Genomic DNA, 9,858 nt, shown 5'->3' with positions numbered 1-9,858 from the left:
GAAAAAGCCGACAGAGTCCGATGATTCGCGAGACCACCCCAGGACGCGTTCCATATGGGTCACCTCAGACTCCTTATCCCTTTAATGTCCACGCTAAGAAAAAAAGCGATGGAAATAAATATTCGTACTTTTTATTTCTTTGGAGCAATAATACAATAAATAAATAAATAAATAAATAAATAAAAATCAATGGTTCGTTCTTTTTTTCTTTTTTAAACACGCCTGATTGTAAAACAAACAAACAAAACAAAAACAAAAGAAAAAAAAATACAAACCCTGCACTGTTATAATACTAATGATTTTATTAGCATACCAAAATATATCAATTTGTTACTAACCATTGCAGTACTTTGAAAACATGATGAAATGATGAAAAATCATACTGATACTTTATTTTTTTTTATTTTTATTTTTTACATCAAATATGTAATGGAATAAAATTAAATATATAGCAATATATATATATATATATATATATATATATATATATATATATATATATATATATGTATCATTTAACAACAATGAATAATCAGAAGTTTTTATTTTATTTTATTTTGTCAATGGTCAATTTAAATAGCTTAACTACCTTTACCACAAAAGGCCAAATGAACTGTTTGACAAAACATGTTTTTACAAAGAATTATTTGACTTTTAATAGATTGTTATTCAGTCAAATACTCTTGTCATATATTTAATCATTTATTGCAATACATGGAAATACAGTTATGCTTGGCTTCAATGGCTCCACTCCAAACCAAAACAGGGAGCACAATGCAGACAACGCCCGTGGTGTACAAGAGTGGGCCCAAAGCAAGATATAAAATACCTTTTTTAACCTTTGAGCCATGTTAGGACTCTGAAGTAGGAAGGTGGAGTGGAGGCTGGGGTGGAGGATACAAAGCTTTGCCAGCAGCAGCGGCAGTGGCGTGTGGCAGCCTTGGTGTAGAAGGGATCAGTAAGTAGGAGGCCATATTTAAATGGACCACCTTGTTGTGAGAATGGGCTGTGACTGGTGACTGATTAGAGGCAATGATCCAATCAGCTGGCTATCAGCTGATTACAGCTGCGGTGTATGGCTTCCATGTCCTGCATGACCTGAGCGTCATTTTTTTTGTATATAGTTACATAAATCTGTTACGTAAGACCTCTGAAATATGACATTTTGAAAATATCTCTACCTTTGAAAATCCTTGTCTGGAGTGACCTTTTTTGTGAGTAACTTCCTGTAGGAGGCAAACTGAAAAGGCATTCTATTTAAATGACCGGTAATCTGGTCATTTAATAGCCTAAGGCAGTTATTGTGCATTTTATATTGTATTCGGTACCGTGCAGTGTATCCTTACTGTTTTTATTATGTAAGGCACCTGCAGTGGTAACCTGGTCACTTCACAAGGTAGCTACTGTGTTTTTTATATTGTATTGTACTATGCAATGTGTACACACTGCTTCTATTATGTAAGGCACATGAATTTACTGTTGTCTGCATTGCACTTTGAATTTTATTTGTATTTATTGCATCCACTTGTTATGTGTAGGACTACAGATGGAGATTAGCGTTTCGCTAAATCTGGTGCAATTATGTTTTCATTTCTTGTAAATGATTAATGTCATTGCACACTGTCCTTTTAAAAATAATCAAATAAACTAAACTAAACTAAAGACACAGCAACCTCTAGTGGATTTCTTTAAGCATAACACACCTAAACCAAATGGTAGAGATAGCTCAATCAGGTTGGGTTAAGTTCAACACATTTTTTATTCAGACATAGTGGCTCAAAATGTGCTATAGGCTACCAAATGGCTGAGCAGAATGTTACAGGGATACAGGGATTGTGAAATATTTGATTGTCAAACCTATTCGGGCATCTTAAATTCCCTCAAATGAAAAGACAAAGTCTATTTTTGGACTATGCACAACTTGCGTCCATAATAGGACCGTCACCTGTGATTGTGGGCCATGAGCAGACTTAGCTTCTTTTTATGAAATAATAAGCCAAAAATGTTGAGCAGGTTGGGGACACTGCTGCAACCCTGTTTTAATTGCTTAGGGATAAAGAAGATTTGGACAAATTTAGCAATTTGGTGATGTCGCATTCAGCTTTTGGAAATTGTGAATGTAGGGAACTGTGTTTTTTCCCTACTTTATGATATTTTATAGACCAAATGATTATTAGATTATTAGTTTATTAGTTTTTCAAGAAAATGACTAGCAGATAAATTAATCACAAGACTAACAGTTAATTGCAGCTCTAAAATCAGTAACCTTGCAAAAAAATTGGTTCTATCATCCCAATCATCTGTTTTTTGATGTCTTCACATTATTAAGTCTGGTTATCTTGATTTTTAAGCAGCGTTACTAAATCATATTACTGAGGAATGTGCTGCCATCCAGGCTGAATAATCTTCAATGCAAAGAGGGCGACTGCTTTGAGGCCCCAGTGCTCAGGGCTCCCAAAAGCCCAGATTCAATTTGCATTAATTCATTATACATAATTTCATTAATTATATAGTTGTCAATTAAAGCTAACACGGGTGTTGCATTTTTACGTTGTCTTGTGGCCCTGTCTTGTCCAAATATTCCTTAACTAGTATCAGTTCGGCTTTGTGGAGGTGACAGATTTCAAACAGAGCACAGACAGAAGGAGGTGGGAGGTCATCAGCGTCCCCTAACAGTTTAGTCCAGCCATGGTTCTTGTTTGGTCCTTTCTTCTACAGCTGTGGGACTTTAAGCACCCCTCTGGATCCACCTCGCATTCACTTTTTACAGGCTAAATTACTGCATAAAGTCAGTCCTTGTCTGCTTTAAGAGTATTTGGTAAATTCATTCAAACCTTTATTAAAGACCCAGGAAATCACTTGAGGGAGGCCCTCATTTTCAGTGATGCCGAACATAAACAAAGACATTGAAAATAATCGATAAGCAAACAAAGAACCATTATGCCTATCACTTAAAACAGAAATGAAACCATACAAAACAACAAATAACAGAAGCAATGAATAACTGCAAAAGGTAGACACGCTTAGGTATAGATATATATTTAAAAGCATTTACACTCCATTAAAACAAGATCAGAAATAAGGCATTTAAACAGCCATAAAGGTGGTAGTGTCCATGTTTACGGTCTTTTGCAGAATACTGCACGTATAAGGAACACTGTAAGAGGACAACATCTTTTCTAGTTCATTTCTGAGTAAGGGAATGTAAAGCAACAACCTATTCTGTGAATGAGTACCAAGATAATGTGAGGTCAGAGTTAAAGGGATGGGATAAAGCCTTGAAGCATCTGCATCGAAGCTTTATAAATGAACAATACCAATGTTGCGCCCGTGTCACATCCAGATGCGACCAGCCATTCTTTCAGTAAAGGTGGCAGTGATGGGTGCTGTCAGAATCACCTGTTATGAACCTTAGGGCTGAGTGGTAGACAGCATGCAGTGATTTTAGTATAGAGGCAGCAGCTTTTCCGTACATAACTACCTTATAATCCAAAAAAGGCAAAAATACATTTTTTTTCTATGTACAAAAGGAAAGCCATTCTTATTTCTGTACAGAAAGCCAAGTATTGTCCCCATGTGGCAGAAAGATTTTCAACATGGTGCTTAAAATTAGGTGTACCATATATTATTTTATACATTTATATACAATATATAAACACTGTTCATCACCTATATTTAATAGGCTAATCGATTCCAGCCACAAGAAGTTAGGGAAATAAATAGTATGGACACCTCAGAGTGAAAAATCTAAACACAAGGGGGCAGCATTGGAAAGGCTGCTCAAAGCATCTGTGGTGGACAACCCACCGGAGGGCACATGAAAAACAGAACACTTACTGAAATGTTTACGAACATGTGCGTGAAGATTACTTCAAGATATCCTCTCACTTTTATGGGGATGGAATGAGCTGCTTATAAGGTCTGGTGACATACTTCAAACACACCTCATGAAAGCCACCTTAGTTCTAAATTCCATCTTGTCTTTTTAACATGCAGATACAGAGTTGTTATGTAAAGCTTTCTCCCTCGGTGTCATTTCCTGCTCCATGTGTAACCCATCCAAACAGTGACATAAAAGCGAACACTTAACTGTGGCATGAGTCCCTGAATGAGGACTGGGAAGACATTTTAGTGGTAACATGTTAGATAAGAAGGCAGACTATGCTTTTAAATGTCATTATAAAGGTATTAATTTACCCAGCAGATGTGCAGTAATACTTTTACATGAGTAAAAGTAGTGATACTTTGTAGAAATACTCAGTTACAAGCAAAGAGCCAGCATTGAAAAACTTACTGAAGTAAAAGTACAAAAGTATAAGCAAAAAATATACTCAACCTGCCAAAAGTCAAAGGACTCATTTTGCAGAACAGCTCATTTCAGAGTAATATATATATTGCATTATTGCATCATAATTATTGATGCATCACTTTAACTTTGCAGCTGACAAAGGTGAGGCCATTATTTTACTATGTACTGCTGGGCAGCTTGTCCATTTTTACAGAGGGATCACTAAAGTTATTTTTATCCATGATAATACATCATGTGCAAGGACACTCCTGAAATTCTAGGAATTCTTCTTCTTTCCAGAAATATTTTTTTATTTTTTTATTTTTTTTTTAAAGGGGCTTAAGATGCTCAAAAACTCACAAAACCCTGCACACATATGAGAGACATTCCAAGATGTACAAAAAAAAGCCTTTTGGAGCCACACCCTAATCCAACAGGAAGTCAACCATTTTGAATTCACTGTGCAATTTCTGTGCTTTTTTTTTTTTAGCATGCTCCTGGTGATTTAGACTGTTTGACTTCAGATTTTGTCGGTATCATCTAAAGACCTTTGACATGAAAAGTTACTCAAAAATTAGTTTTCATCGAGCAGTGCGACCGTGACTAGGTGTCAAATTTCCATGTTCTGCCAACAAACAGGAAGTGGTTTGTAACTCCACTCCGGCCCTGAACACATCTACATGCCAAAGGTTTGTCATAGTTATAGCGCCACCTACTGGAAACAGGAAATTACATGTTTTGTGCTCTCATTTAGTTCTCCTAACAGGCTGACCAGATTCACCTCAAATTTGCTTGGAAAAGTCTCAAGATCTAGATTGTGATTTTTCATCAAACGGTGTTGCTATCATGTGGTGGCTAATTTGTACCCTGGAAATCCAGAGTTCTCGCAAGAGCATAATTTGAATTTGCTCAGCGAGTCACTCTGGCAATCAGTAATGATGCTCATTACCCATGCCCTTGGAGCCAAGCTGCACCAATCACATCGGTGTATCTGATATAGGTGGGCCATAGGCGAGCTAAACAGATGACGACAGCACTGCAACGACAAAATCCGGAATCGGTCAGTAAACATTGCAAGATGGCTACGGATGAACACCAGTTGTTTGAAATGGCTTTGGCCGCTAAAGTGAACGAGTCAGAATTGGCTTTTTCTCTAAAAGAGGAACAGAAGACGGCGCTTGAATCTTTCCTTTGCAAGAAGGTCTTTTTTGCTGTTTTGCCAACCGGATAGAGTCTACTCTACCAGTTAGCTCCGCTGGTAGCACTCTGGATACGTCACCCCGTGTATTGTTCTGATTGGTTGTAGTGTTATCCAATTGCGTGCAGTGATATTTACAAATGCATGCTTGGTGCCACCCCTCGAGTTGGGCCATTTGCATTACTCATAGCCAAACCCTAAATCTTTCTAGATTTGGGTCTGGATTTCCAGGCTAGCTATTTTGCACATTTTGCCATAAAGCAGGAAGTTGTTGTATACATTGTCCAATCTACCCATGACTCATGCATGACATCTATGTACCAGAATTAAGTTATTGTCATTGCGCCACCTACTGGCAACAGGAAAGGACATGTTTCATACTTGACATACTCCTCCCAGATGGGTTACCTGATCCATCTCAAATTTGGTCAGATATGGTTGCAAGACCTTGATGATGCTTACTTGTAAAGATTGTGAGTTTACATTGAACAGTGTTGCCATGGCAACACCTTATTCACTGTAACTTATTTGTTGTAACTTCCATGTACTTGTTCCAGTCTGCACCAAGTTTCATTTGTTATATAAGGCCATGTTTACACGAAAACGATCCACTGAAAACAGAACTGTTTGTCATTTTCGTTTTGAAAAAGTTCCATGTTTAGACGACAACGTTTTGATAACAGATCCGCAAAAATGACCAGAAACGTTGCAGTATACATGCCAGGCCAGTAGTTGGCAGTGTGACGCTTACGCTTCCTTCTACAGAGCGGCGATGTATAAACAAAAAAAAATTACAACCGCACGAACGTTTGTCTGGACGGACGATGATATGGAGTTGCTACAGTAAATCTACACTATGATGGAGAAGCGCTGATAAATTCAATAGGGTGAGCAGCACAAGCAGAGCTTGGGAGCCATTGTTGTTGTGATGGTCAACTTTCTCGCGCATGCCTAGTGACTGGAACCGTAATGCACATGTACTCAAAGTTTCCGTTTTCAGAGGAACTGCATATTGCAAGTTTACATGACAATGGAGACGGTGCCGTTTCAAAAAAATTTCACTCTGGAACCTGTTTCAAAAACTTTGCGTTTTCAGGCACCCAAAACGCAGCTGTCGTGTAAACGATCGGCCAAAACGCAACTAAAGTTTACCGTTTTCAGTTGAAATCGTATAAACGGGACCTAATGCTCCAGACCTGAAGACATCAACATGCCAATTAAGTGTCATGGTGATTGCGCCACCTACTGGCAACAGGAAGTAAGCATTGACTGACGGTTATCTTTAGATTTATATTAAATTTATACATGGTGTGGTGACATTATGTATAATTACTGTGTTCTCCATCACCACAAAGTGGACATAAGTGGTATAGAGGTTGACACACCTTCTCTCCAAGCCTCCGCCCCTCTTTATACCTATTTCCCTCCTTCCCTCGTATATAATGGATTTCCTATCACTTTGCAGTATGTCCCTCCACGAACCCTGAGATCCTCCGCAGCTGCCCTTGGGGAAGCTTCTTTTAGCTACTACACTCCAAAAACATGGAACACCCTGCCTTTAAATATTTGACTTGCTGGCTCAGTGGACAGTTTTAAATGACAACTCAAAACACATCTTTTTAACATAGCCTAGAACTAGCAGCTATCTGTTTTAATATTCTTAATATGTTTGTATATATGTTTTTTATTACTTAATTAATTATTGATTGATACATTTATTTCTTCTTCTCTTTTCTTCTTGAATTAGTGTAATATCATTGCATGGTTTTATTTCTTTGCTGTTTGTCTCTACCATCTGAATTGTAAAGCACTTTGTGCTGCATTTTGTGCATGAAAGGTGCCATATAAATAAAGTTCATTCATTCATTCATTCATTCATTCAATTGACACTTATTTGCTTTTCCACTGATGTAAGCTCCCTTTCATACCTGTGATACTGCTGGGGGAAAGCAACAAGTCATATTTGCGTATAAGCATAAAAATAGACGATTGTATGTCAGGTATGAAGTAATGGTGGTCAGTATAATCTCCTTTCAGTTTACATGAGGATGAAACGTCATCATCATGTAGATATACATGTTTATCCATAAGCTGTAAGGACTCCTTGTTTGGTTTTTTGTATCTCAACCTCAAACATATAAATGTTTTTTCAGGGTAAATATTGACAGTCACTTACAGAATATTTACCTTCATTAGCTGGTTTTGCAGGCTGGATCTCAGATCTATAACAAACTCCTGCATGCAGTAACCCTGACAGGCCAAACTAACAAACATATGGTACTGGAAAGCACTTATAACAACATATTCTAGTGCTGTCACTTACTGTACATGACTACAATTAAGGGAACCATTACTTGACTTTATTATTTAAGTGGAAACAATAGCTTTTTTTGTACCAAAAGTAAAAGTAGGCTACTCATTATGCAGAACAGCCCATTTCAGAATAATGTGTTTGTATATTATTAGATTAGAATTATTGATGCATTAAAGTAAGAATCACTTTATTTTTGCAGCTGGTGAGGCCAGTTGTTTACTATAAACTGCTTGGTAGCTTGTCAGTTTCACCAAGGGGTCAGAAAGTTTTATCTTTATCCATAATAAGACATCATGATTATATTTGCAACAATAATCTGAATCTGCACAGTAACTGGTGTTGTGAGATAAATGCAGTGGAGTAGAAGTATAATGTGACAAAATAAATAAATAAATAAATAAATATATAAATAAAATTGTACTTAAGGACAGTAATTGAGTGAATGTATCTATTACATTCCTCCACCATACAATAGAGAGGGTCAGATGACTCAGTTTGCAAAATATCTATATTTTGTTAAGGAACACACACAAAACATTCAGTAAAAGGAGGCAACATTTATTTTTGCTTCTTTGTTAATCACTTCTGACATCTCTTCATCTCTGTGTGTTTATTAACCATGTTTTCCTTGTCAGAGCATATGATGATGAAACATATTTTATACATGTGACTGTAGTGTTACATGGATTACTTTCGATTGTACATCTCGTTTAAGATCAAAGCGAGTCCTCCCACCAGAGTGACATACTCCTCGAAATCAACAGTACCATCACCGCTGGCATCCAGTCGGTTGAAGTATTCTTCTGCCTCAGGGCAGTTTGAGACCTGAATGGAGAAAAGCAGTAGAAGTTGTAAATAGACAGTAAAACAAAACAAAAACACTTCTGTCCAAGAGGAATTCACAGTTTCCTGTTGCAATAATACGACTTTATTTTCTACTTACATTCAAACGAAGCTCTTTGCGGAGCATCTTAGAGAGTTCTCTCTTGGTCAAAGTCTGTGGGTTTCCACCTTTTCCAGCATACTCGTCAAAGACATCCTTGAGCAAATATATTGACGCCAAGAGCTTTGGAACATCATCGTACCCTGACATGTTGGCTGGAACGAGAAAGTGGTGTTGACTATCCAGTTCAGTGTTTCTTTCTTGTTTTTCATTATGTGTTCATGCATTCTTTCATTTTACATGACTTTGGTAATGCAGTAATTTGGTAAAGCCTCAGCACTGTCGCTCACTCATGCATCTCATGCCACATATTGCATATCAGGAAAAACTAACTTAGATAAATTAAAAGCAAAATGTGTAGTACATTATTTCAAAAGGGATTTTAAAACATATGTCCACTTACCAAAGTTGTTTGAAAGCTTGTGGAGGTCGAGATGAGAGATGGTGGAAGAAAGAGATCTGAGCAGAGAACACAGACGCAAACCTGTATATATAGAGCTTGACACACCTTCTCTCCATGCCCCCCACCCCTCTTTATACCTATCCCCCTCCTTTTTTCTTTCTATTATTCCTCCCATTTATGTACAAAATGTAAACACTAGAATTGACACTTATTTGCTTTTCCTCTGATGTAAGCCACCTGTGATACTGCTGGGGGAAAGCAACAAGTCATATTTGCATATAAGCATAAAAACAGACTATTGTATGTCAGGTATGAAGTAATGGTGGTCAGTATAATCTTTCAGTTTGCATGAGGATGAAACGTCACCATCATGTAGATATACATGTATATCCATAATCTGTAAGGACATCATTTTTTTTTTTTTTTATTTAACTCAACCTCAGACAAATGTCAGTATTTATTTTAAGGGTAAATATTGACAGTCACTTACAGAATTTTTACCTTCATTAGTCAAATAAACGCAGCTGGTTCTGCAGGCTGGATCTCAGATCTATAACAACAGGCCAAACCGACAACCATATGGTCACAAGAGCTGGAAAGCACTTATAACAACATATTCTAGTGCTGTCACTTACTGTACATGACTACAATTAAGGGAACCATTACTTGACTTTATTATTTAAGTGGAAACTATAGCTTTATTTGTACCAAA

At 37.1% G+C, this 9,858-nt stretch overlaps 1 long non-coding RNA gene across 1 annotated transcript; it reads right to left on the bottom strand.

Moving 5' to 3' along the window:
* Positions 1–8,342: 8,342 nt before the first annotated feature.
* Positions 8,343–9,255, bottom strand: LOC117265462 (uncharacterized). Its single transcript, XR_004502413.2, has 3 exons — positions 9,147–9,255; positions 8,744–8,898; positions 8,343–8,625 (listed from the first exon to the last, which is right to left on the bottom strand). It is a non-coding gene; the product is annotated as an uncharacterized LOC117265462 (long non-coding RNA).
* Positions 9,256–9,858: the final 603 nt, after the last annotated feature.

Source organism: Epinephelus lanceolatus, chromosome 10, assembly GCF_041903045.1.
Source record: "Epinephelus lanceolatus isolate andai-2023 chromosome 10, ASM4190304v1, whole genome shotgun sequence".
Lineage (NCBI taxonomy): Eukaryota > Metazoa > Chordata > Actinopteri > Perciformes > Serranidae > Epinephelus > Epinephelus lanceolatus.
The sequence above is the reverse complement of the archived record's forward strand: the minus strand, read 5'-3'. Positions and strand labels throughout refer to the sequence as shown.